The sequence below is a fragment of the Mustela putorius genome, unplaced genomic scaffold, assembly GCF_011764305.1.
Source record: "Mustela putorius furo isolate JIRA1106 unplaced genomic scaffold, ASM1176430v1.1 tig00003859_pilon_pilon_pilon, whole genome shotgun sequence".
NCBI classification, from domain to species: Eukaryota; Metazoa; Chordata; class Mammalia; order Carnivora; family Mustelidae; genus Mustela; species Mustela putorius.
The window spans coordinates 29,343,417-29,368,933 of NW_025422011.1; the positions used below are offsets into that span (position 1 = coordinate 29,343,417).

General features: G+C 49.5%; 1 protein-coding gene across 12 annotated transcripts in view; it reads right to left on the minus strand.

Moving 5' to 3' along the window:
* Positions 1–25,517, minus strand: part of ARNTL (aryl hydrocarbon receptor nuclear translocator like) — a 105,047-nt gene that overhangs the window by 63,150 nt on the left and 16,380 nt on the right. For 9 of the 12 annotated variants that reach the window (XM_045065794.1, XM_045065789.1, XM_045065790.1 and 6 more), the window contains exon 2: positions 10,528–10,600. The gene's annotated coding sequence lies outside the window, so the exon portion shown is untranslated. Of the gene's footprint in view, positions 1–10,527; positions 10,601–12,213; positions 12,345–12,818; positions 12,931–25,517 lie in introns of those variants that run through there. The other 3 variants (XM_045065786.1, XM_045065785.1, XM_045065787.1) reach the window with 3 other exon arrangements.

Here is a 25,517-nt window from a genome sequence, read left to right on the forward strand (position 1 = left end):
GGATGTCAACTCTCCCTGCGAGTTCATCAGTGAGGTACCAAGCTAAGGAGCTTTGACCAACACACGGTCATCTGTTAGCGAAAGCCAGAAACCAGGTGAGAGAGGCAGAGAGGATGCCTCTGGAGAAGACCGAATTCAAAATTTCACATGCAGTTAGCACCTGGTAAGTTGACTAACTCCCCAGACCCATCCTGTCTAAGGAGAAGGAGATACATTCTGGGTCAGCAGTTCTCAGACACATGTGATCAAGTACGTCAACTGGTAGAGAATTCCCAGATCTTTCCTAATTGCTGGGGAAACTCAAGAACATGACCATGAGTGTTAGCACTGCTAGGAGAAAGCTGTGGACCTAAGTGACCACAGGAAGTCTGGGACAGTCCCTTCCTTCTCCTTTCTCCACCTCCAGCTCAGTAAAGGAAACTTCCACGATGTGCCATAGGCAAGTTACATCTCAGCCTTGCAGGGGCCTGACTCTGCCACATTTGGAGTCAGAAGATCTGTGTCCAAGGTGCTGTTACTTGGCACAATCAACACAGATCTTCTTTGGGCCTGAGTGTCTCCAGATATAAAGAGGGGGAAGAGGGGAATGCCTGCTTCACAGAGAGGTCGTAGGGAGGGAGCTATGAGATAACCCCCGTGGGAAGACTCTGTCCATGTCGAAGGGTGTTCAGATGTAAAGACGGGGTGCTGGGAACCTCAGGTACCTCACTGCCTCCCCCTCTTCAAGTAAATGTCAACCCAGCCTCTGTACTGAGTAAGAGCTCTAGGGAAAACCCAAGCAGCGTTGGGAGAGCCCTGGACAAGGAAGCCGTGATTTGGCTGTTACTCTTCCAAAGACTATCTGGCACAACTCTAATCTTTAAATATGTATTTATTACTTTTAAAAGGTTATTTATTTATTTGAGAGAGAGAGAAAGAGAGCAAGCGCACAAGCAAGAGGGAGGGGCACAGGGAAAGGGGGAAGCAGGCTCCCCATTGAGCAGGGAGCCCAATGCAGGGCTTGATCCCAGGACCCTGAGATCATGACCTGAGCTTCGGCTCAGGCTTACCCCACTGAGCCTTCCAGGCCCTTTCTTTAAATAAGTATATAATAATTAAATCGGCTACAATGGTTGAGGAACTTTTTTGTCATCATATAGGATGATAACCATAGACTAAGACAAATGTGTTATTCTGATGGCATAAGTGTGACTTTTTAAAGTGTATATGTGCTCAAGCAAAAAAAGCTAGATTATTAAAGTCATAACTAGATATTCTTAGGTGGGCCATGAACTAATACAACCTTTTGGAAGGGTAATGAGGCTGCATCGATTCAAATTTTAAATGCAAACTATTTCAGCCAGAGGTCCCACTTCTTGGTATCTATACCACAGAAAATCTCACGTAAAAGTTCCCAAGTGGGCCCAGCCCCGGCTGGAGCAGCAGTCAGGGCAACGGCCAGAGATCGGAACCTGGGTGTCGGCCAGTTCGGAATGTGAAATAAACTGGAAATGTAGCCATACCATGGGGTACAGCTGTCAAAAATAACATGGTACATTTCCCTGTACATACAGACTTGAAAAGATGACCATAATAATTGGCAGTTGGCTGTTGAAAGTCACAGAACAGTACAAATAGAGAAACTCCATTTTTATGAAACAGGGAATTTTGTTTTTATAAAACCAAAGTAAACACGCATATACTGGGGATAAGGGCAAAGGAGAGAGGGGGAACACCAAGCAAATAAAAAAACCTCCAGGACTATACCCAACAAAGTCTCAGAGGTACCTATTTTTGGAGAAGGTTGGGGATGAGGAACTTGTGAAGAGTTTCTTCCTTCATGGGAATGCACTTCAGTGTGATCTGAATTTGTTACAAGTGTATACTCCTTCCTGATGACAGAAACAAAAACTAGATCTAAAAGGTCAGTGTTTAAAATTTCAGTGTTTGTAAGGAGTCCCCCAAAATAACCACCACAGAATGTAGACCCCCTCTCCCATCTTTACATGTGGCCCCCAGTCCTGTGTGCACCCCTGGGCTTGCCCAAGAAAAGCCCATGGGCGGGGATGGCCTGCAGGACCGAGAATCTCCAAGCCCTCCCCTATTTCAATAAGAATTCTGCCAAATTACAACTGTTTCAACAAGACGGCTAATAAAAAGGATTAAATGTCTTGTTCAAATTTACAACATCGTAAATTACAGAATTAAAGCTCACTTGTTTTCAACCTCTCTTAAATAGGGGCAATCAAAATTTATATCCTGCATTATCCAATATTTCATGTTGACTTATGAAGTCTTGCTGGAGAGTTCTTAAAAACTGCTAATGAGGAAATCCCACAGGGAGGAGAGAAGGTGACTCTCCTAAATCCGAAAGGGCCTCAGTGAAACCTGGGTTCTCATAAAGATGTCAGTTTATGGGGTAAAATAACCTTCCTATCTGCGGACAAAGTTGCTCATGAAAATAATTCTAAACCAATGCAGTGTCTAAGAGGTGTTGCTCCGGTTCCAGAGAATGCCAGCTCCGAGATTTGCAGGGCGGAGCCGCCTGGAGGATGAGGTCCTTGGAAGAGGGACCACCACCCCTGAGCACTGCCCTGAAGGCAGATGGACCCCGTGCAGGTTTTCATACAAATTTCTAGACAACACCTACCCAGTTTCAAGGGCTAGCCGCTAATTGTAAAGTTTTAAAACAGTGTAATACACCTGCAGGCTAGCTGTGGCCTGTGAGTCAGGTTTCCAACCTCTGCCCAAAGTATTGACATTTTTTTAAAATGGGTAATTTTCGTTCAATTTTATTTTCAGAAGGATGGGAAAAGGCAGGGAAATAATACGGAATGAGAGTCAAGCACTCGGTACCAGGAATATATTTCTAACATGCTTGAGAAAACAAGGGTAGTTGTCCATACCAAAGTGTGAAGAAATTGTTTAAATTTACTTGGCTATCCTAGGCTAAAATGCTTGAGAGTGAGAATTTCCCAGGTCCAGAGCAAATATCCACGACTTGCTGTCAAAAGATCTACAAGAACTTACTCTGCTACGATGCATTCGCTGTTGATCCTAAGACATTTCAAATACCAGCAGTGAGCACAGAAAGGCTCCTGGTGCCAGGGGCTACTCAGGCGTTTGGCACCCGGGAGCACTGGTGTGGGTCACACTGGGCAAGATTCCAGGACAGGCCTAACAAATCGCCCTCCAAAACGAAAACCCAAAACAACCAAGACTTTAGACTTCATATGATCAAATTATGCTCAGTCATTTTTTCCAAAGCCCAGACAGTAAGATAATGTTTGTGCTAATAACAGTATCTGCACGTAATTTGCAATTCACAAAGTGCCTTTCCTATCCCTTATCTCACTCCTCAGAGCCTTTAACTGCATTTTAGGGTTTGTATTTTGTCTAAAGTTGTCTTACACCTGTTATTAACTTTTAAAGAACAAGAATAAATCCTTGGCATTTTTGACACCCCAGGGCTGAGCACATTTTCATTTCACTCTCACAAGAACCTCATTGAGATGGTTACTCTTACCGCCATCCCATTTTCCAGGTGAGGAAACTCAGGCCTGCAGAACTTGGGTGGGTTGTCTGAGTCATGTCACTAGCAGGGACAGGGCTGATATTCCAAGGCCAGGGCCTGAGACCAGCATGCAAGTCCCCTTTAAAGGTAGTGTCTGTGCTTTAAGCCAATCTTGGTTTGCTGCTGGCAAAGGCACCGAAGGCATGGCCAACGTCCTCCAGCTGCCCCTCCCCCACGCCCACTTTCCGCATTGGGTCAGAAACTATTTTTTTAATTTTTATTTCCCCCCCCCCACTCAAAACCAGGGTGAGTCACTTGGAGCTCAGCCAGCCTGGCCCCAGAGGGCCCTGGAGGCCCAGTGAGGTGCGCCCCCACCCTGGCCCCAGCAGGACTGGCTTCCCTGCCTCCAGCCTAAGCAGGGTAGCACAGCCCGCTGGGGTCTAGATGGGGCCTTTGCAGCACTGCTGTCTGAAAAGGGGTCTGGAAAGCGGGTGCTGACAGTCACAACAACCGAGTGAAATGGTCACTGAGGTAGCAAAGGGCGGGGTAGGGGGACAGGGAGGCGCCTGCAGCTTGGCAGAAGAGAAAATATTTATTTAGCCCCTGGCTATGAAATATCTTATTCAAGGCTCCACATCAGACCCGTGGGAGAGGGAGATACAGTCTCTAATGTGCACCAGGATAACTTATGCAAATAAAAACAGGGAGCAAGAGGCACACATGCCCCTTCACCCACAAACACTCACCAACACAGGCACATGCACACACAATCAGCAGCTGCTCTTAAGGTACTGACTTCAATCCTCCCTGAATTGCTTCTGCAGACCTCTCAGCCCTGATTCTACAGGGTGCTGCCCCACTCCAGACACCACCCCTTGGCTGCTCCCACCCCCCCACCCCCTCTCCCCCCTACCCCCCCCCCACCCACAGGGCTCTGGAAGGCCGGGGAGGGCAGGCACACAGGTCATGATGGCCTCAGCGTTCAGAGCCATCCCCAGAATGTGTGCAGGGCCAGAGGAGCAGAGGAAGGTACTGGCTCCATCCCTGGTGGGAGAACGGGGTCCACTTCTTTAGGAAGATGAGGGGCCCGCAAGTTGGAGAAAAGGGCAAAGGTAGTGGGCCTAGGGTCTGAGAGGAAGGGACCTGAGACACAAACACTTCCTCAGCACAGAGGCTCTGACACAGAAACAGGTGAGGGTACAGGCTAGCATGTGCGGGAGCCCCTCTTCAGTTCCAGACCCAGACTGCCCGTGGTGCAGGGCGCACAGAGGAAGAGTGGCCGGTCAGGGGCAGGCCCCGGGAGTCCTGGGCTCACCTTGCTGCCTGGGCCGGGTGGGGAAGGGGACTGCAAATGTTCACTTATCTACAACCACCCAAATAAAGAGACCCGCCCCTGTGGCAAACACTGAATGAGCAGGAGGGCGGGCTGCGCATACCCGTGGCAGAAGGAGGGTGGCAAGGAAGAACGGGTCGGAGCACAGCCCAGTCAGGCAGGCAGGCACCCGCGGCAAACCTGTGCTCACCTGTCCTGCCTTATCTGGGCCTCAGGCCCCTAAAGGGGGGTCTGTGGGATAATGACTATGACACTTATCGCAGCCAACACCTGCCAAGGCTCTGGTACCAAGTGCTTGCCCACCAAGCACTCTGCCAGCACTTGCCTCATGGCTAGCAATCAATAGGCAGAATGGTTAACAGTGACCATAGGACCCAGGTCTCTTATCAGGGAGATCGGGGGAGGCTCCCTAGGGGGAGGCAAATCAGGGAGAATGGACGCAGATGAGGCAAACCAGAAAGAAAATGCATCCACTGTGGCAGGAACAGCTGCTAGAAAGTCCCTGAAAGGGAAAGCAGCATCCTAAGTCTTTCCCAGCAAGGACAGCAGCTCCAAGTGCCTGCTGGAGCACCTTGGTCAAGCAGGACACCTCTGTGGTAAGAATGGCTCCTTCCTCTAGGAAGCCCTCCCGGATAACTGTGAGCCCCCACGCAAAAGCTGCATTCTCAGTGCAATTTCCCTGTTCTGCAGCGGAACTGGGAAACAGAGAAGGTGCAATAGTATTGAGCTGATGGCCTCACGGGGAAGCAGGAGCACATACGCTGGCGACGGGCCAGGTGCATAGCACCAGCTCCCATGGGGGTACAAACACTGCCATGGTATCTCAGGTCAGAGCCCCTTCCTGTTTGCCACTCCTTGGTGTTCACCCAGGACTTGACACGATCCCAGACGCTGATGAAGAAGCCCAGGGACATACCCACAAAGGACCACTAGCTGTCCTAGCCAGAAAAGCACTCTCAGCTAGACGACGGGGGAGGGAAGCTGTCAGTGGTGAGCCAGAATCATTATTTTGGCTAATTTAGGAAGTGTGGGACTCACCCAGCCAGGATGAAGCTGGGTAGACCTCATTCCTGAGCGTTCCTTGGTGGATTATTTTTCATTTTGAATTACTATTACTATTCCATCAACAACAGGAGTTTTTTTTAAAAGTCCAGAGCAAAGAATATAGGGAAGGGACATTCCTCAGGCCTCAATATGCTGGGAGACACAACAGACACCCGGAACCCCAATCCACAGCAACACAGCCTGCGCTCAGAGCCGAGGGGAGGGGCGGGCCTGCCGAATGCAATGGCCAATGAGCCTCCAGTTCCAAATACATCTGATTGCATCATCAATCTGTTGTTTGACTGCACAGACTTGGCTATCCCTACTCCTTCAACAAACACTTCCTGAGCCAGGTGCACTGTGCTGGCACCAAGAACCCAGAGATAGTGTGTATGCACACGCTCGTGTGTGTGCACGCACACTGGCATGCACGCGCATGTGTCGTCCCCAGCCTTAAGGATGGCAGTTTCCTGAGCATGACGACAGTTAGGCTGACAAGTGCTTTGCGAGAGAGAAAGGCAGAGTGTTCTGGGAGCTGGGAGGAAGGTCATGTCCAGGTCACAGAGAGGAACAGGGTGGGAGGGAAGGTGTCCGGAAGAGTGGAAACCTGTCCTGAGCTGCTGAAACGGGGAGCGGCGCGGGTCATCCCCGGGAGGCCCAGCGGGGATGGCTGGCGGGAGGCTGAGCTGAGGTTAGAAATCCAGGGTAGGGGATGAGTGAAATGAGCAATGTGGCCAAAGGCCAGATCATGAAAAACCCGCAGGCCTGCTGAAGGGGCTTCAGTCACCCCACAAGCAATGAGAAGCCCTCGGAGGGTTTGCAAGAGGAGAAAACCATGATCCGATGAGTGAGTCATAAACATCATGCTGATAAGGAGTGTGGGGGCGGAAGGAGGGAGGACAAAAAGGGACACAGGAAGACCAATTAGGAGGCTGTGGAAAGAGATCCAAATGATGAGTCCTAAGTAAAGGAGCAGGGAAGGAGGAAAAGGGAGTGGACAAGTAAGAGGGTGTCCTCTTCAGCAGGACGTGGTAACCCACAGGACATGACAGCTGAGGAAAGGGACAGAGTTAGGGATGGTCGTGCAGGAGGCACAGCTTGGGGCTGCGGTGGCAGGCCAGGCAGGCAGCACGGGGAGACAGACGCATGCGCAGCAAGCACAGGGGTGAGCTCCAGGTGCCTGGGGGCAGTGGCCAGCCATGCGGCCTTGGGAGGAAGTCCGGGGTGGGCCCTGAAATCTGGGGGACTGTAAGGTGGAGGTGAGCCATGCAAGGGCTCAGCTGGGGAAGATCCTTGAAGTGATGAGAAAGGACCAAGGAAAGACAAGTGGTAAAGCAGGCTGTGGAGAGGAGGTGTGTGAGGCTGGAGGAGAACCAAGAGAAGCTGGCCAGGCGAGGAGGCTGCTCCTGCCAGGGAGGGGGAGGGGGGTGCTCAGTGGGCCACAGACACGGGGCCCGAACAGGGGGTCCACTGGGAGCAGTTAGTTAGCTGTTAGCCACTGGGGCCCAGAAAAAGAATTAAGAAGTGTTGACAGTTCAGCTGAAGTCTGTAGAACCTTCAAAGATAATTATTATGACTTTGCCCCCCAAAGCCACTCTGTCTCGCTTCATTTTTTGGTGGTGCCTTCCCGAGGACCCTAACTGAACTACTGGCCCCATCACCCTCCACCCCCTTCTCTCACTTTATTTTACTTCAGGGCATTATCATGTCATTATACATCTCACACATTTATTCTGTCTCCCCTCCTAGAAACATTCTCATGAGTAGCCTCATGAGGACAGAGAACTGGTCCTTTGTCACCTCCAGAACCACAGTGTCAAGAGCAGAGGTTAAGCACCTTGTCCCACACCTCCCAGCTCTTTAGAAACAACAAATATTTCCTGAGCACATCCCACATGGCCAAACCATGCTAGATGCTGGGGGAATGTGGTCATGACAACACAGGACCGTGCTCTCAGAGCTGGAAGCTGGAGGTGACCAGAGAGAAACACCACACATTTAAACAAAAAGCAGATGACAACTGCCATGGAGTGAAGCCTGGGATCTGACTGTCTTGCCTCCCAGTACTATTTCCCTTCCAAACCCAAGACTGTTGCCTTCTCCTACGAAAGGCAAATTTTACCAAAGGAAACAGTTCAAGTATCTGGGGCTTGGTCTTGATTTCTTCCAGAGATCCTGCGCTTCCTGCACCCTTTCAACAGGCTCCTAAGAGGTGGAAACACCCACTATAGGCTCTGAATGTTTAACCTAAACAACTCTATGTGTCTCTCGTCCTTCTACGTAAGTAGGAAGAGAAATTCCAGACTCAGGAGAGAGGAAACGGGGAGCAGTGTAAACCAGGGGTCAGACCTGGGTTCAAATCTCTTGTGACCTTGGGTAAGTTACTTTGCCTCTTCATGGTTTGATTTCCTCACTGCTGAACTGGCAGTACTAATTCCCCTCTGCAATTGCAGAGACAACATAAAATGACATCTACCAAGCTCCCAGCACTGAGCCTGGTACATAGAGTTCGAGATGTGGTGGCTCTAAACCAGTTACACCTGTTGCTTTTATGACCAGATGGCAAACTTCTAGATGCACACAAACCAAGCCAAAAACAACTGTAGAATTCAGACCAAAGAACGGACACTCGAAATACTCAGAGCTCAGACTGACATCTGGCTGGATGACTTGAGGAATGATCTCCAAGTCCCCTCTGTGGGCAGACTCGGCAGTAAGAAGTCTCCTTTCAGTTCCTTGGTCTCCCTACTTTTCTCCCTCAATATAGGCAAATGCAGCTGTCTCCCCAACAGATCACATCTCATCTTATGGCAAGAGCCCAGACATGGGCTGGATTCTGTGGTGCAAGTTGTGGCAGAGCTCTGAGCACCACACCTCAAAGGGAGCAGAAGAACACAATCACAAGCCCAATGTACACACAAACCCCCACACTAATCTTGGCTCCAGAGAAGGAAACAGGAACTGGTCAAAGCTAAAGAAAAGAAAAGGTAACTGACATGCAAATGTCCAAAGTGTGCGTGTACCTCCCTCCTTCTACCAGACTCTCTGAGTGGTCTCTTTCACTAATGTCTCTGGTTCTGTCCTTCACCTAGGTGCAAGCCCGCGCAGCCTAGGGCCCTCAGCCCCCATTCTCCTCAGTGGCATCACGTTCCTCAAGGCCATTTGTAGCCAACTGGTCACCAGTTCAGCAGGCTTCCTTCAAGTCCTTCTCCAGAGTCCCTGTTGCGCCCTCCTCTTCCCTTTGTGGGACTCTCTCCTCCTTGGCCTCTGGCTCTCTTCCCCCACCATCCAGAGTTACGCACACTCTGCAAAGCTCGGTTCTCTGTTCATCATGGGGAGGACTCATTTAATCCTGTGGTTTCCCTTCTATGTCTCCAGACCAAACCTTTGTCCAGGCTTCAACCCTGCCTCTCCAATTGTCTATGGGACATTTCCTGTGGCTGAACCACTGTCATCCCAGATTCAGTGTATCTAAAACCAGAGCATCAGGCACCCCTCTCCATCTCCAGTCTCTACATTTGTCAATAGTACTACTGTGAACTACCAAATTTTCATTTTCTTTGGCTCCCATCTTTAAAGTCCAAGAGGACTATAAATCCTATGGTTCTCCCATTGCAATCTCTCTTCTACTAGTCCTTCTCTCCCACCTGAACCACTGTTAACCACATGATGTCACGCATGGACTGCTGCTGCTCCTTTCAACAGGGCCCATACCACTTGTCTAGCTATTAGATGAAAGGTCTTAGCATGTCACTGCTTCCATCTCGCTTCTTTGTCCCCAAGTAACCTCAATGGCTTCTTATTGCCTCTAGGACCAAGTTCAAGTATCTCAGCCTGACATTCAAGATCTAGAGAAGGACTCTGCAACCTGGAGCCCATAGGCCAAATCCTACTGACCACCTATTCCTGCCAGGAATGGTTTCCTGGGACCCAGCCACACCCATTCACTCACAGATGAGCTGTGGCTGCTTCCATTCTCCGACAGCAGGGCTGAGTCTCTGTGACAGAGACCACATGGCCTGTGAAGCCAAAAATATTTACCGTCTGATCTTTGCAGAAAATGTTTGCTGACTTTGGCCTAGAGTAATCCTATCCCACTGAAGGTCTTGTCCATGACTCCTCTGGATGAAGCTCTTGCCCCTGGGAGGCTGCTGCTATGAGTCCACTTTCTTTATCACTTATACCCAACTTCTCAAACCCAAAAAGCTTATTGCACTCCTTTCTGGATTTTTTTTTTTTTCCCCAAAACACAGCCAAAGTCCCACCCCTCCATGAGGTGAAATGTGCCCAACCCCGGTACCCCTGGACAACTCTTCTCTGGCCCCTCTGTCCACATCTATCGCAGAAACAGTGAAATGTCGCTTCTCCTTTTCTGGCCGTACTGCAGGCTTCTCGAAGCCGTGTCAATGATAACTTCCTTGCTCTTTTTTCCAAATATCAATTCTCAATAGCATCATTCGGTAAGAAGGCATCGAGCAGGGGGGAGGGGGTTTGGGAGAAGGGGGGTGGGACATTGGGAAGGGTATGTGCTTTGGTGAGTGCTGTGAAGTGTGTAAACCTGGTGATTCACAGACCTGTACCCCTGGGGATAAAAATATATGTTTATAAAAAATAAAAAATTAAAAAAAATAAAAAAGAAGGCATCGAGCAGACTTACCAGTGAAGATCTAGGAGTCCACATTTGAAAACTTAAGTTTGGGTCCAAAAGTGTGCACTCCAGCCAGCACCACCTAAAAGCCAAAGAGATAAGAGTTTAACCTTAAGAGAGAATATGTATACATTGCCTTTGCATGTATAACCCCCAATAGGTTTTGATTCACCATCCTTTCAGAAAGCCCATTTCTGTTACTTGGCCTAGAAAATCGTGCTCCTCTTCCCAATCCACTGGACAATGTTTTCCCCCAGCAGGCCAGGCACCTCCCACTCGCAGTTCCCATGGAACTCCGGTGAGACATTCATGGTAACACATGATATATGGAAGCATGATTTCTTATTTAGGAATGGGGGTCTCTAGAGTATAGGCTTTTCAAGAGAAGGGACCTATTACATTTATTCCTTCTCTTACACCACCACCTAGTACACCGTGGGCATGTAGGTCGTCCTCAAGAAGTATTTGTAAAATGAGTGAAAAAATAACTTGTTCAATACATTAACATAGACCTGGGTGTTGAAAATCTGCTAGGTCACAATTTTCCCTAGAGAAATGCATGCCTTAATCCCATTGGTTCCAATAATGGTTTAACAGGAAGGATTAGTGACATTAATCTTCTAAATGCACACCTTTGGAATGGCACTCCCCTGGGCAGAGAGCCTTCTGAGGCTCCCAGAGTCTAAGAAAGCAAGCTCGACTCCATAAGCAGCCTGTCAGGCCTGTACCAACGGGCCCAGCCTGAGTCCACAGCCTCGGCTCGTATGGCCTCCACTACTGACCCAACAATCCAGACAAACACAGCTGATAGCAGATCTCTTCCCTTTCTGCCTTCCCTCCAGCTGGATGTGTTTCTTCCCTTCTGTCTGTATTATCTCCTATTGAAATGCCATCCATTTCCAACATTATATCCCAGACCAAGTTCATGATGGGGCCACTAGGTTTTTTCCTCCCAATTGTGTGTGTGTTGGGGGCGGGAGGGTAAAATACACATGACATAAACTTGATAACGGTAACCACTTTCAGGTGTACAGCTCAGTGATTAAGTACATTCATGTTGGGTAACCGTCATCACTGTCCATCTCCAGAACTCTTTCCCACAAAACTGAAACACTATACCCATTAAACAATTAACTCCGCTTTCTCCCTTCCCTGCCACAAGTCTCTGAAACCCAGTAAGCTTTCGTGGAATGACTAAATGATGAATGAAGACATAAATGAATCTGACCTCAACTCTCTCCACAAGAGTTGGAAGTACCATCCCTTTCTACTAGACAGCCCTGTCTTCCTCTTTCTTGGATTTATTTTAATCAGTCTTAAATTATCTGTTTTGCACAACTGTATTCTTCTTCAGTGGGGAAACTGTGACTTATTTGAAAGGTTAAGCTGGGGTCCAAACGCAGGCATCTGGCCTGTCCTCCGTGTTGCTGGAGCCAATGAGCAAGTCTTAGACCTTGTCTTATGACTTCGGATACCAGTAAACCATTTCTTCTGGTTTGATAACCCTTTTCACTTGGCTTCCAGGATAGCACTCTTGGTTTTCCACCCACCTCACTAGCTACTCTTTTCCTTTACTGGTTCTTCCTTATCTCCCCACCTCTTAATGTCAGAGTGCCCAGGGCTCAAGCCTTGTTCTCATCTCTTCTCTGTAAATCTTCAGTCACCCCAACCCACCCCCGCCCCCAGTGGTCTCACCTAGTGTCTGGGATTCAGGTATCATTTGTATGCTGAAGATGACGCCCAGATTTCTTTCCAAGCCCGGACCTCTCCTCTCAACTCCTGGCTAGTAGGATATATCCAACTGCCTGATTCCAGAAAGATGTCACCTAGACAGGAGCTCTGTGTAAGTCATGTTCAGTGTGTCAAACTTAACATGTCCAATGCAGAACCCTGGCCTTCCCCCAGGTCTGCTCCTCCAAGGCCTCCCCATCTCAGTTTAAGACAACATTCTTCCAGTTGCCCAGGCCAAAATGCTTAGAACCATTTTCATCTCCTTTCACTTATGCCATAGTCCAGTCCTCACCAACACGGGTTTGTATTTCAAAATATATCCAGAATATAACTATTTCTCGCTCCTCCCAGCATTACCAATACAGATGATTGCAGGAGCCTCTCAACGGGTGTACCTGTCTCCCTGCTTTGGCTCTTGGTGTCACTCCTCCCTCCATCCACAGTCAATTCCCAGTTGAGAAGGGAAATGGTCATAACATCAGTCAGACTGGGTCATAACTTTGCTCAAAATCCTGAAAGGCCTTCCTAGCAAGGACAGTGGCAAAGGAATGAATGTTTCTAACATAGACCTGCAGGCCCAGGAGCAGGCTTGTGGGGAGGAAGGGTCTTCAGGCCAAGGTCTTCCTGCCATCCATCGCTCAACCGGCAGTCACAGCTGCAGCTCCTGTCATCTGAGTTCATAAAGAAGGGCAACTTTTTAAAGGGAGAAAAATACAATCAATCAGCTTTCTTTCCCAGTTAAGGCACCACAAAAAGTCAACAACACTCACATTTCTCAAGAAGCGAATAAGGTATGTCAACTCTGCCAGCACTTAATAACTAGTTTCCAGAGATAAAGCTAGCTTTCTGGAGAACAGTTATTAACCCCTTGGTGGCAGTGTTGGGGGGTGGGTGATCCTCCTCAATCCCCTCTTCTTCCTTCGTCCTCCAGTTGGTCACCAAGCCCTATAGCCTGATCGTCTCTAGACTTTCTCCCAGTCCTCCTCTTTACCGATGCTGTGGCTGGAGGTGAAGTCCAAATGAAACCAACTAAGGACTTTAATTAGCTCAGGTCTCATCAGCTCTCCTTGAAGCCCCAGTGACAACCTCCTAACCTCTCTCCCCCCCTCTAGTCACTTATTTATTTCCAACTGCAACCTCAGACACAGTGTCTGAAATGATTTTAATAAAACCTAAATTTGATCCAGTCGCCTGTTTACAATTCTCTGAAGAGTTCCTACACTGATGTACTATAAATTCTTCAAAACATATTTACAGTAAGCCATGGTAAATATTCTTTTTTTTAATCTTCCATAGACAGTTTTCTTCCACCTTCTTAAAAAGACCACAAATGCCCCACTAAGGGCAGGCCAGTGACGCAGCCCATAGAGTCCTCCATGCCCTGGCAAGAGTGATAGGATAAGCACACCCCGAACCTAAGCCCATCTGAGACTTTGTCCAGACCTGACATACAGAGGCAGCCACTTTACCGCAGTTGCTGAACTGGGGCTGTCGGGAGAGGAGGGCGGTCTGTCTGCGGGGGGAAGGACTGATGACAAACATACAAAGAACAGAAGACAGCAGCCAGATGGACCCCCAGTGGCACCAACTCCCTTCCTAGAACTTCCTTTTGTGAACTCCTACAGCATCCCGCCCAGTTATGGAGCCGAGAATGACCCACTTTCGTGTCAGCCAGCGGGGGTCCCAGCAGGTCCACCATGCCATTACCCGTACCTGTGTCCTTTCCCCACATTGTTTCCTCTGCCCGGAGCACAGGCCCCGTGCTTGGATCTTTACATAGCAGCCAGACTTGTAGCTCTAGGGAGCCCTCCCTGAAGGGTAGCGTCCTTAGTCTTGTTTCCCAGCTGTGCTCTAAGATGCCTGGAATATGCCCACTCTGCTGCAGTCAGATGCCTCATGGCCTTCCCAGTCTTAGCTGGTTGCCCAAGCTAGAAACCACATCCTCAACCTAGTCTCCTTGCACTTCCTGTTCCCATGTGGACTTTCCTCTCCTTCCTTTCTGTCCCATGTCTGTTGTCACAACATGAGACCCCATTATCTACTACCTGGACCCAGGGGACAGCCTCTCGGTCTCTCTGCCACTCCCCTACCCACCCATGGCTCTACAGCCCTCCAACCACCTACAGAATCCAACCTCTGGGATCGTAAGGCCCCCCACAAACTGGCCCCAACCTATACTCTCTAGCTGCTCCCAACCACCGGTGCTTCCAGGAAGATGGAGTGCACTGGAAACTCCTGGACAGTGTATTTAATGCGACCGTAAGCAATGTCGGAAAGGCAGAGTGAAGAAGGCAGACCCGTCAGTGATCTCAGGACCTCAGGAATGAATGACACCATAGTGAGGTCCCTGCATTCTCTTTCTTTTTACTGTGTGTGTGTGTGTGTGTGTATGTGTGTGTGTGCCTCAGACATCCCAGACTTGGAACTGAAAAAGTCAGCAATCTAGAAACGCAGAATGCACGCATGCACTCTAACACACACACAAAGTGTGTGCCCTCTAGCAAGACAGAAAACTTTTAGATAGTAGCCACTCTGTTGCAAGCCAGCACCACAGAAAACCCCACTTCACCACCACTCATACCAGCAAAATGCAAAGACATCTGCCAAAATCCCTACAGTTAAGTCTCCTTGATGGTGGAAGACGGCCTTTCCCCCGAGACTAGGAACAGACAATGATGTCTACTCCTACCAGTCTTTTTTTTTTTTTAAAGATTTTATTTATTTATTTGACAGAGAGAGAGATCACAAGCAGGCAGAGAGGCAGGCAGAGAGAGAGAGAGAGAGAGAGGGAAGCAGGCTCCCTTCTGAGCAGAGAGCCCGATGCGGGACTCGATCCCAGGACCCTGAGATCATGACCTGAGCCGAAGGCAGCGGCTTAACCCACTGAACCACCCAGGTGCCCCTACTCCTACCAGTCTTATTCAGGATGGTCTAGAGGTCCTAGTCAGCACAAAGGACAACAAAGAGAAATAAAAAGCACACAGATGGGCAAAGAAGAAATAAACAATTCCTCCATTTGCAGACGATATGACTGCCTATGTAGAAAATCCTGAGGAATACACAAAAGACATTCCTAGAACTAATTAGTGAGTTTAGCAAGGATGCAGATACAAGATAAGAAAATTTTTAAAAATCAGTTTTATTTCTATATACTAGCAATGAACACATGGACACCAAAATTAAAAATACGATGCCATTCACAATTGCTAAAAAGAAATACTTAGGCGTAAATATACTGTCTTCCAACGAATCATTCTACAGTCTATCCACATGGGTCTACCTCTGCCACAAGGGCAGGAACAGTATTGTTTTGCTCTCTGGTGAAAACAAAAGACCTAGCCAGCACCTAGAAGGCATACAACATTTGTTGCCATGACTCACGCCCTACTCTGTTTAAGACAGACTTTTCTCCCCTTTATGCTCCCACTGAGATCACTGACTATTAATAAGTTCCACCTCTGGCTTCTGCCTCAGCTGGTCATCATGGCCCAGGAAGTCCCGAGAAGCTGTTTCCATTCCCACTCCCAAACACATACGAGCTCTAACATTACAGACAGCAGGGATTGGAAGTCATTTCTACAGGCATCTCTCAGCCACCCAGAGAGAACATCAGGTCCTTCCACATCAGTCCAAAGGGGTTCCCAAGGTTTGGCCAGAAGACTCCAGATGGCAACACGTGACCACTGCTCACGTAGTCTCATCCATGCTCTGTGCTGGGAGGAGTCATGGGTGCTGTTCCACTGTCTGAAAACTCACTTAGAACGTGAATTGAGGTGCCTGGGCGGCTCAGTCAGTTAAGCAGCCAACTCTTGGTTTTGGCTTAGGTCATGCCCTCAGGGTGGTGGGATTGAGCCCCACCTTGGGCTCCGTGCCCAGCGAGGAGTCTGCTGGAGACTCTCTCCCCCTATCTCCTTCTGTCCCTCCCCGGTGTTTGTGTGCACTCTCTCTCTAAAATAAACAAATCTTAAACAACAACAAAAAGACTATGAATTGCCCAGCTGTGCTAAAGAAAGTACTCTGCAGAAGGAAAGCCAGCTGTGAGATAGGTCAGGGCCCAGAGGGCATTCCGATTTCTTCTCGCCCCAGAATTTCCCCTCTTATTTCAATGGGGAGAAATGAGACTAACAATCATTAGGCAAAAGCCAAAACCTCAGAACAAGACAGACTCTTCTCTCTGTGTCACCCACACCCGCAAACCACCAAGCCCACAGCAAGCCCTCCCGGGCAGATCTCAAATCCTGACCCCACCACCACCCCTCGAGAGCTGGTTACACTCGTCACTGACGAGGGCAACTCCGACAGACTCTACCTTCTCTTCCCTCACTCAATTTTCAACACATCAGCCAGAGGGATCTTTTTAAAATGTAAATCAAACCATGTCAGCCCTCTCTCCAAAACCCTGCCACATTCCCAGCCCGCCTGGTCATTCCCAGTTGAACCAAGCCTTGATGATGACTCCAGTGGTTCAACCTTCATGACATCCCTGCCCCCACTTTCTGCCACTCTCCTTCCCATACTCCAGCCACGCTGGCCACCTTGACCCTGCGGTTCCCACTCCCTGATGCCCTTTCCCCAGTGACACACACGACTCACTTCTTCACTTTGTTCACTATGACATACGCTCTGCTACAAGTTCACGAAAACCCATTTCCTCTCTCTTGGGGGCACATGGCTAGACCCTAGTTCTTAACAGCCTCCCCTGCAGGTAGAAGCAAACACGTGACTGAGTTCTGACTAATGGATGAGACACAGACTTCTTCCAGATGGACCCATAAAAACTTCCTGACAAGACCCTCTCTCTTCTTACTCATCCTCCAGCTGAATGGGAAGCAATCTAAGGGCCTCAAAGAAGGCAGAGACATAAGATACAAGGGGTGGAGGATGTCTCTCAATAATCACAAGGAAGGAGCAGCCACACCAGACTCTTTCTGTACGAGGTAAATAAAGTTTTACCAGAAACGAAGAAATAAAGTCTTCTTGAGTTGATACTCTGGGATTTGGGGCTGTTTGCTACGTCACCTAATAGTTTGGTCTTCTCCCCAATGAGACTTTCTTTAACTACTCTAAAATTCTCCCAACGCATCTTAGACAACCAACCTCTTCACTTATCGCTCACCATAGTCTTTATCATCATACTGGGTAATGTACATTTTATTTATTTATTTTTTCTCCGTCTCCCAATTTTGAATGTGAGCCAAAGGCAGGAAATTTTTGTGCTTTTTTTTTCCACCCTTTGCTGTATCCCCTGGGTCTACAACAGTGCTTTGCCATGTTGTAGACAATCACTTGATGTTGAATGAACAAATACACGAATGTATGAATGAGGTACCTGGGCTCCAAGCTCAGAAAGGCCTCAGGTGAGGCCCAGCTCTGCCACTGATTAGCTGTGTGTCCCAGGACAAGCTGTTCTACCTCTTTAATATGCATTTTTTCATCTGAAAAGTGGGGCAAGTAATATTACTTTCTTTATAGAGACTGGGAATCATTGAGATCATGAACATACATCCCTTAGCACAGGGCCGGGTAACAGCTCAGTCTCCGTAAATGCTGATTGCTACCCTTATCAGCTCCAGAGGACAGGACTGGGTGTCAGGCCCTAGCAAGGTCACTGGCAGGAGTTGAATGGATATATACATGCACAAACTCTTCTGGGAGAAATCGTGACAAACACCGAGGCAGTGAGATTTAAGAGTTGCCTAAAAGTTCCCAGTAAATTGCCAACGATCAGAAAAACATGACAACTGGTGTCAGGGGTGATGAAAAGTGTGTGCAGAATCTGCAGAGAAGTGCGACTATGGAAAGAACACCACCCAAATGATGAGAGATCGCTTTGTGCCTTTTAAGAAACAATTTTCACAGCAAACCTCAGAGAAAAGAGAGGCCTCTTGCATCATGGGGACAAGGTAATAAGGTTATAAAAATGGAACTCAAATAAACCACACACAGGGCTCACATGGGCCCAATTTTCCAGAAAAAAAAAACAGCGATTGCTACAGCATTCAGATAAGGGAGTCACACTTGGGCCTCCACATTGCCAAGAGCTTTCGAATACCATTAGGCTGCAGAAAAGCTACTGGGTTTGCCAGATTAGCAGAGCCAGCTCTCACCTGCCCCTCTCTGTCATGCACACCTCTTTCTACTGACATGAGGACACAGACGACGATACCCAATGCCTGTGCCCACTTCCCCACCTTCAACACACAGAACCATCCAGAATGGACAGCACATCGCTGTCTGCAGCCGGATGCCCTCTCCAAAGGCCCACCCCGCTCTCTCCTTGCCTCAGACTTGCTCTTAAATCTCACCTCCTGGAGCGCTGCTGGCCTTTGTGCTGGGCCCTGTTGACAAACCCCCTCCTTGAAGCTCTTTTCTTCCTGTGGCTCCTCTCGCTCTCAGCAAACTCCCCCACTCCCACCCCTGCAATCCCTCTCATCTCCTCCCTGAGCAATCTTCCACCTGTGTACCCCTGATCACTGGCACTCCAAACCTCTGGTTCTAGTGTCTGCTCTCCCCCTCTGTCAGAGGCAGGCCAGCTTTGGGGTTAGAAGCAGAGATTCTGGAGCCAAATCACCTGGGTCTGATCTTCGCTCTACGGCAGCATGGTCTTGGGCAGCTAAAGAATTCCTTTATGTCTATTTCTTCATCTGTGAAATGGAGGCAATGATAGTACCTGCCTTGGGTCACTGTAGAGATTAGATGTGTTAATAGATAGGAAGAGCTTAGAACCATGCCTGGCATCTGATACAGACCCGAAAACAACAGTTTCCACCAAACCCTAGACAGATCTCCATGTCCTTCCACTTCCATCCCCTTTATCCACCTTTTAGCTTTGCTGGCAACGTCCAGTCCCCATGTCAGCCAGTCCTTTAAGGTGCCGACAAAAGCATCTCCTCCACACCCCTTCCCTGACCCTCCGTCTACCACCCTCCCTCCCCCTTCCCACACTAGCCTCCAGAGGAGGTGGAACCCCGCCCCTTCCCTAGCAGGGTGAGGCTGACTGCCCTGGACCCTCTCCTTAGCTGCCGGTGAAGGATCCTCAGTTTTGACTTCTTTTATCCTTCCCACTCCCAGTTCATGAGCTCCTCAGAAATAAGGGTTTCTTCTTCCCCAATTTTTATTCCCCGCAACCTTGTGTGCTGGGAAGACTCAGCTGACATCTGCTGGATTAGGTTGAAACGGTCTACGTACTCATGAACCAGACACTGAAATGGCAACAGCAGATCCTCAGGGCCCAGGAAGCCTTCCCCGCCACCCCAAAGCCACACGGATTCCAGGCTAAAAAGAGCACTGGGAACCACGTTAGTGACGCTCATTTGTCAGTTTCATTCTGGTTGTTTCCTTATGACCAACAGAAAGCCAAACCCTCCTGGCAAGCTTGCACCTGCTTCCACTGCTGAGAGCACTTCCTGACAGGCTCACTCTGGCTTAAGGAGACGTGTTTATTAGTTTGTTTGTTTGTGAAAATCCCATTTACTTTTTCTTGTTTTAGGGCATTTCTCGAAAACATCATTAGGAAGGGATCACTGTTTATTTTATTCTACTGTTTTAATCACAGCATCAAAGCCATAGAGATACAGAATTCCTCAATTTGAGCTGACAAATTACTCCTTAAGACAATGTACTGGCTCACCTCCGCACTTAGGGACAAACAGGTCAGGTATTAATTGTAAATATGTAGCCTTTCTCTTGTCTCATCCCACGTTGCTGTTGCCCTGCTTCTTTGTTCATGGAAAACACAACAGAAACATTCCTAGCATTGAAAGTAAAATTCAAATATATCTTCACAACATTTTTCTTGAAAAAGGGAATTCCGATTGGGCCGTTGCCACTAGGCTAGATAAATGCCAACCTAATAAAATGATTCTGGAATACACAAAGACAGCTAATGCAGCATTCGCCGAAAGAAAAAAAATTAAAAGCAACCTAAACGCCCCATAATAAACTCACGGCTTATTAAAAGCATTCCCTTGATAGAATATTACACAGCCATCTTAAATGAGCGTGATAAAAAACAAGGGAGCCACATGGAGCAGGCTGAGGATACAATCTTGAGAGTAAAGGGAGTGCAAACATGCAGGCATATATACTGATCCCCCAGGGGGCACATCAGGCTCAGACTTTGAAGTCAGATGCAAAGGAAGATAGGAGAGAGGTGAGAGGAAATCTCACACAACAAGGCCAAAGAGAAAGGTCGCAGCCAGACAAATGAGGCCCCTGGGTATAGGGCAGGGACCATGGTTAGGAGAGCAGAACAGGAAATGGGAAAGGCTCCACAAAGCCAAGGTCATTTCAGGAATTACATCCCAAAGCAGGCTCAGGGGATGGGAAAAGAGCCCTCCCTAGGTCTGCGGAAGGAATCAGTCCCTGGATTAGAGAACTATGTTCAAACCCCTAAGACAAAGTCAAGACTAGTCCTCTCCACCCTGCCACACCAGGACTCAGCCCCACCCAGGCCTCCAGGGCTAATCCTGACCCCAGGCAGGAGGGATTTAAGAGCCTCTAGCTTACCACCCAGGAACTTGACGTGGTGCTAAACTGGCAGATAAAGAAAGCAAACCCCCAAGAGAATGGGTATCTTGACCACGCCCCGCAGAGAGTTACGGGCTGTGCTCACACTTGAACCTGAGTTTGCCAGTCTCTCGGTTTAAGGTCTGCTGAAGAGCACGCTGGTACAAAACTGACGATGAGTCGGGCTGGTTGGCCCAGCACAACGTGTAGGCACCTGGCTGATTCCAGAGAAACAGTGGCTTATGAATTGGTGAGACCACCCAGAGCAGGGCAGAAAAATCCCAGTGACCCGGGGACACCAACAGTTCCCCTCGAGGAGATAAAGCTCGCTCCTGCACCCAGTCCATGCTGAAGCCCCACTTCTAACTCCTCAGTCCCAGCACTTTGTTGTCTCAGCTAAAGCTCTGCTGTCCTGTGGGTACCAATGCTTATCCCTAATGGCACGGCCTCTGGCACTGGTATGCCACCTGTGGCTCTCACAAGACAACTCCCTCCTGACAGGAGACAACGACTCCAAAGCTCTTCCCCACTTCCCCTGACCCCCTTGATTCTTAGACCTATCCCATCAGAATCCCTAATCTGGACTCTTCCTGCCAAGTACAAGAGGTCAAACTCATTGCCCCAGCATTTACGGTCCTCCCTCACAAGGCCCAAATCGCCTACCAGCTCACGCCTCCCAAGGCACCCACTATTGTCCCCGGACTGGCCAGGGCTACTCTCCAAAAGCCGTACTCTCCCAACCCCAGGCTCCCTTGGAGCCAGTGCAAGCTCTCTCTGCTTCTCCCCTGCCTCCTCAAAACTCACCAGTGCTGCTCACATGGTCCCCAGGGAACGAGTGTAAATTAAATCACACTGTCTCCTTGGGGCCGGAACAGCCAAAGGGCCAGACTCTCATGTGTGGAACTAGCAAGTCACCCAGCCACCATCATTCAAAGGACAGGCTCCCCCTGATTTGTTCTAAAGATATTATTAGAGATTTCATCACTTAAGTGGTTGTCAAACTCTTGGTACCCCTTGGGAGGGGAAGCACATATGAGGCAGCGATGCTGGAGCCACGACCACCCATAAGGGCTTGCTGAGACCCTTGCGCCTGTCATGGCTGCCAGCAGCAGACACTTCCTGAGCGCCTACTCCACGCCGCCCCACAGGTGTGGGGTCCTTAGCACACAAATCCCAACAAGACCGCCTTCACCCCACAGGACTCTGGGCTCATACAGGGAGAAGAGTGAGACAAGTCCCACTAATGCCACAGAGGGAAGGGCAGTGAAGAGCGGAGGAGGCCATGATGCAATCTGGCCTGAGGACGGTGGTCTCATCCCCTAAGGATGGTCAACACCAACCATGAAAACAACTGCAGAGGGGACTCACTCGGTGTTTCCTACGTGCTAAGCCAATATGCCAGACCCTTCACTTGCTTTAGTGCAAATTTAGTCACACATTCATTAGCCAGCCCCTGCTTGCTGCCAGGCACTTTCTGAGGCTCTGGGGAGACAGCAGCGAGTGAACTAAAGGCTAGTCTCCTCTCTCGCAGCTTGCAGCTTACCTTCTGTTGAGCAAAGAGACAAGAAACCAAATAAGTAAGTAAAATGTAGACTATGTTAGATGATGGTAAGAGCCGAGGGGGAAAATAAATCAAAGGGGAAACGGGAAAACATCTGAAAGGCAGTGGGCTGAATCGTACAACATTAAACAGGGTGACATTTGAGAAAAGAACTGAAGGAAGTGAGTGATCACGCCACACCAATCATCTGGAGGAAGAGCATTCAGGGTGGAGGGAGCCATCAGAGGAAAGGACCTGAGCCCGAAACAGGCCTGGCAGGTTTGCAGAGCAGCAAGGTCTCCAATGTGGCCAGAGTGGAACAAGAGAGGGGCAGCCAAGATTGTGCTTCCGGCCACATGAGTTGTGCACTGCGTAACTTGGGGGCAGGGGTGGCCACCCACATGCTCCACAGTGAGCTCGGCACGACTCAGCTTGCTTGGTTACATACCAGGCCCTGGGGTGGGAGATGAGGTCAGAGGGGCACTGGGCAGCCTTGTGGGCCACGTGGAGGATTTAGTTTTTTCTTTGAGTGAGACAGGAAGCTACTGTCAAGAGGGTTCTGAGTCAGGGTATGACTCAAATGGACCCCTCCTCACTGGGTCGCTGGGCAGAGAGCGCACAGAGCAGGGCAAGGTTGGAAGCAGGAGACCAAGGCAGAGGCCTGCAGTGATCATAGTCTAGTGCATCTTGTGTTTCCTTCCCAGTCCCATGAGGCAGTTCTATGATCACTCTTTTATAGAGGAAGAAATGGAGGCTCAAGAAAGATCTGGTAACTTACCCAAGGTTACTGGGTGAGGCAGTGGCAGAACCACCAGGATTGGGAAGCAGGGGAAGAGAACATTCCAGGTGCAGTGAGCATCACCAGCCATGAAGTAGGAGCTCGGCAGGGCCTGGCACACTTAGGGCAGGCTCGTGGTGCAGGGAATCTAGAGCCCCAGGGCAAAGGGCAAGGGCAGCCAGTGAAGGCCTGTCCGTGCCCTGTGTGCCCACACAGAGGCCTCCCCGCAGTGTCCAAGTCAGCCTGGCTGCCTGGCCCAGAACCCCCAGCTCCTAACCCATCCCTCTGCTCCACGCTTACCCTTCCCATGTTGGCCCACAGGCAGCCAGGAGAACCTTTTAAACACAGAAATCATGTGTTAATTTTTTGCTTTCAATGCTCCAGTGGCTTCCCATCATACCAGACACACAGGAGACCCTCAATGAACAGTGAACAAAGAGATGGGTCCCTCATTCCCACCGACTCGCGCAGGCTGATCCTGCTTCAGACCAAGGGAAAGCACGCCTTCTCTGTGCCCTCCTTAGCAGAGGGAGGCAAAGCCATGTCCAGGGGTCAGGGGGGCCTGCCAGCCAGGCCGCTGTGCTAACCAGATGAAACATAGGAGCAGAGGGGATAGCCATTCAGACCACCTCAGAGGCAACTTTGGGATTAAACTTGTTTTAAATAAAACTGCTTATTTCAAAGCAACCTGGATTCATTCCACCATGCTAGGGCCAAGTGAAGGAGGTCTGCAGATGGCCTGGGCCATCATGACTGTAACAGGTGCACTCCAGACAGGAGCCTTGGCCCTGAGGCCTCAAAGCTCCAGTCCTCAGTGAGGACACTGTGTAAGAGAACCCGGGGGCCTCAGAGCCACAGGCACTAGGCAGGCAATGGAAGGCCCTCCTCACTGAGTCTGTGTCTTTAAGGGGTGGATCCAATGACTGCCTCCTTCTCCGAATGCCACAAACCCCGAACCCCAAAGCTCTCCCAGAAACCAGGGAGACTATGAAATGAAGGCTGAAACAAAACTTTACAAAGTCAGCCAGTTGATAAAGGGACAAAGGGATATATGGCCCCAAAGATCACAACCACTCCCGGGGTTTAAATCCAAGTCCTGTGAGGGCTGCCCTCATGCCGAAGACCTTTGCTATCTGTAGAACTATAGAAACATGCAGACACACACATGCATTTATGCAGATATATTTTTAAAGGAATGGTAACACCACGAAAAGGATGAGAATAGTAACAAGCTTCCCCACTCCCCAAGAAAATTGATTTAGTAACAAAGGACCTTCCTGTCGGCCCTGGTAGGAGTATTAGATAATCACAGCAAGAATGACTTCTTCTCTGGTTCAGCATCACAGCTCATGGGTAGGAGAGCAGTTGAGGGGAGCTCTGGAAGCCAAAGTGGGTCCCAGACCCCTCTGGGAGGCAGGGAACTAGAAGCTTCCCATACTGCATCAAACCGGTGTGAGGAAAGCTTCAAAGGCTTTGTTCTTTGAAGGGGAAGATGGGAGGAGAAGGGTCAGCAAACACAGTCACTGAGGTCCGCAGGAGTGAGGGTCGTGTTTGTCCTGGTTTTTCAGAAAGCCGGGGCACAAAGAGCAGGACAAATGGCCCATCTGACAGAGAAGCATAATAGAAAAGAAGATTCAATAAGGAAGCTCAGGAAAATCACTCACAACTACCCAACTTCTGGCTTTTCTGGGCAGTTGAAAGGCAAGCAGAGAGCGATGGCCAAAGGCCCTGTAAGCGTGGGTGATGGAGAGCTGCGGGAAGGGCCGTGTCACCCAACATGGCCTAAATCCGCACAAGGCCAGACTCTGAGCCCCCAGGAAAGGACCAGGAGTGGGTACAGGATGGGGTGGCAGGGAGGAGCTCATTAAAACAACAACAACAACAGAAAATCCTGGCCCTTAAAGGAACAGTAGTCCAGCATCCGACTGGAGGGACACAGCGAGGCTGGTCCTCACCAGAATTTGCAAATAAGGGCGAAAACACAACGCTTGGCCTAGGACAGATGGGGGCTGCTTTGTGGGGCTCATCGCTCTGTGGGAAAGGAGGATGTGTGCCTGCAGCCCAGAGATGGGCAAGTGGGATGACCCAGAGGGTCAGCCCCGGGCTTGGGGGTCGTTTGCTCTCCCTGCGGGGCTGCAGGCCCACACCTGGCCCCAGGCAGACTCAGCTTCCCTGAGACACCTCCCCAATCTCTTCCCTCCTCCCCATCTCCTCTCCTCTCATGAAGCACCAGGGACACAGAAGGTGCCAGGCCTTGGAATCATCCCAACCCCAGCCCGCCTGTTCCACTACAAAAGGGCACAGGTAACCATCTCTGATGCCATTCTTACAATCCATAATGAGTTTCATTTATTTCCCTGTAAACGATTTCTCTCACCCACGGGAATGAAAGCTCCATGACGGCAGAGGGCAGGTCTGCCTTGCTCATCACTGTGCCCCCTG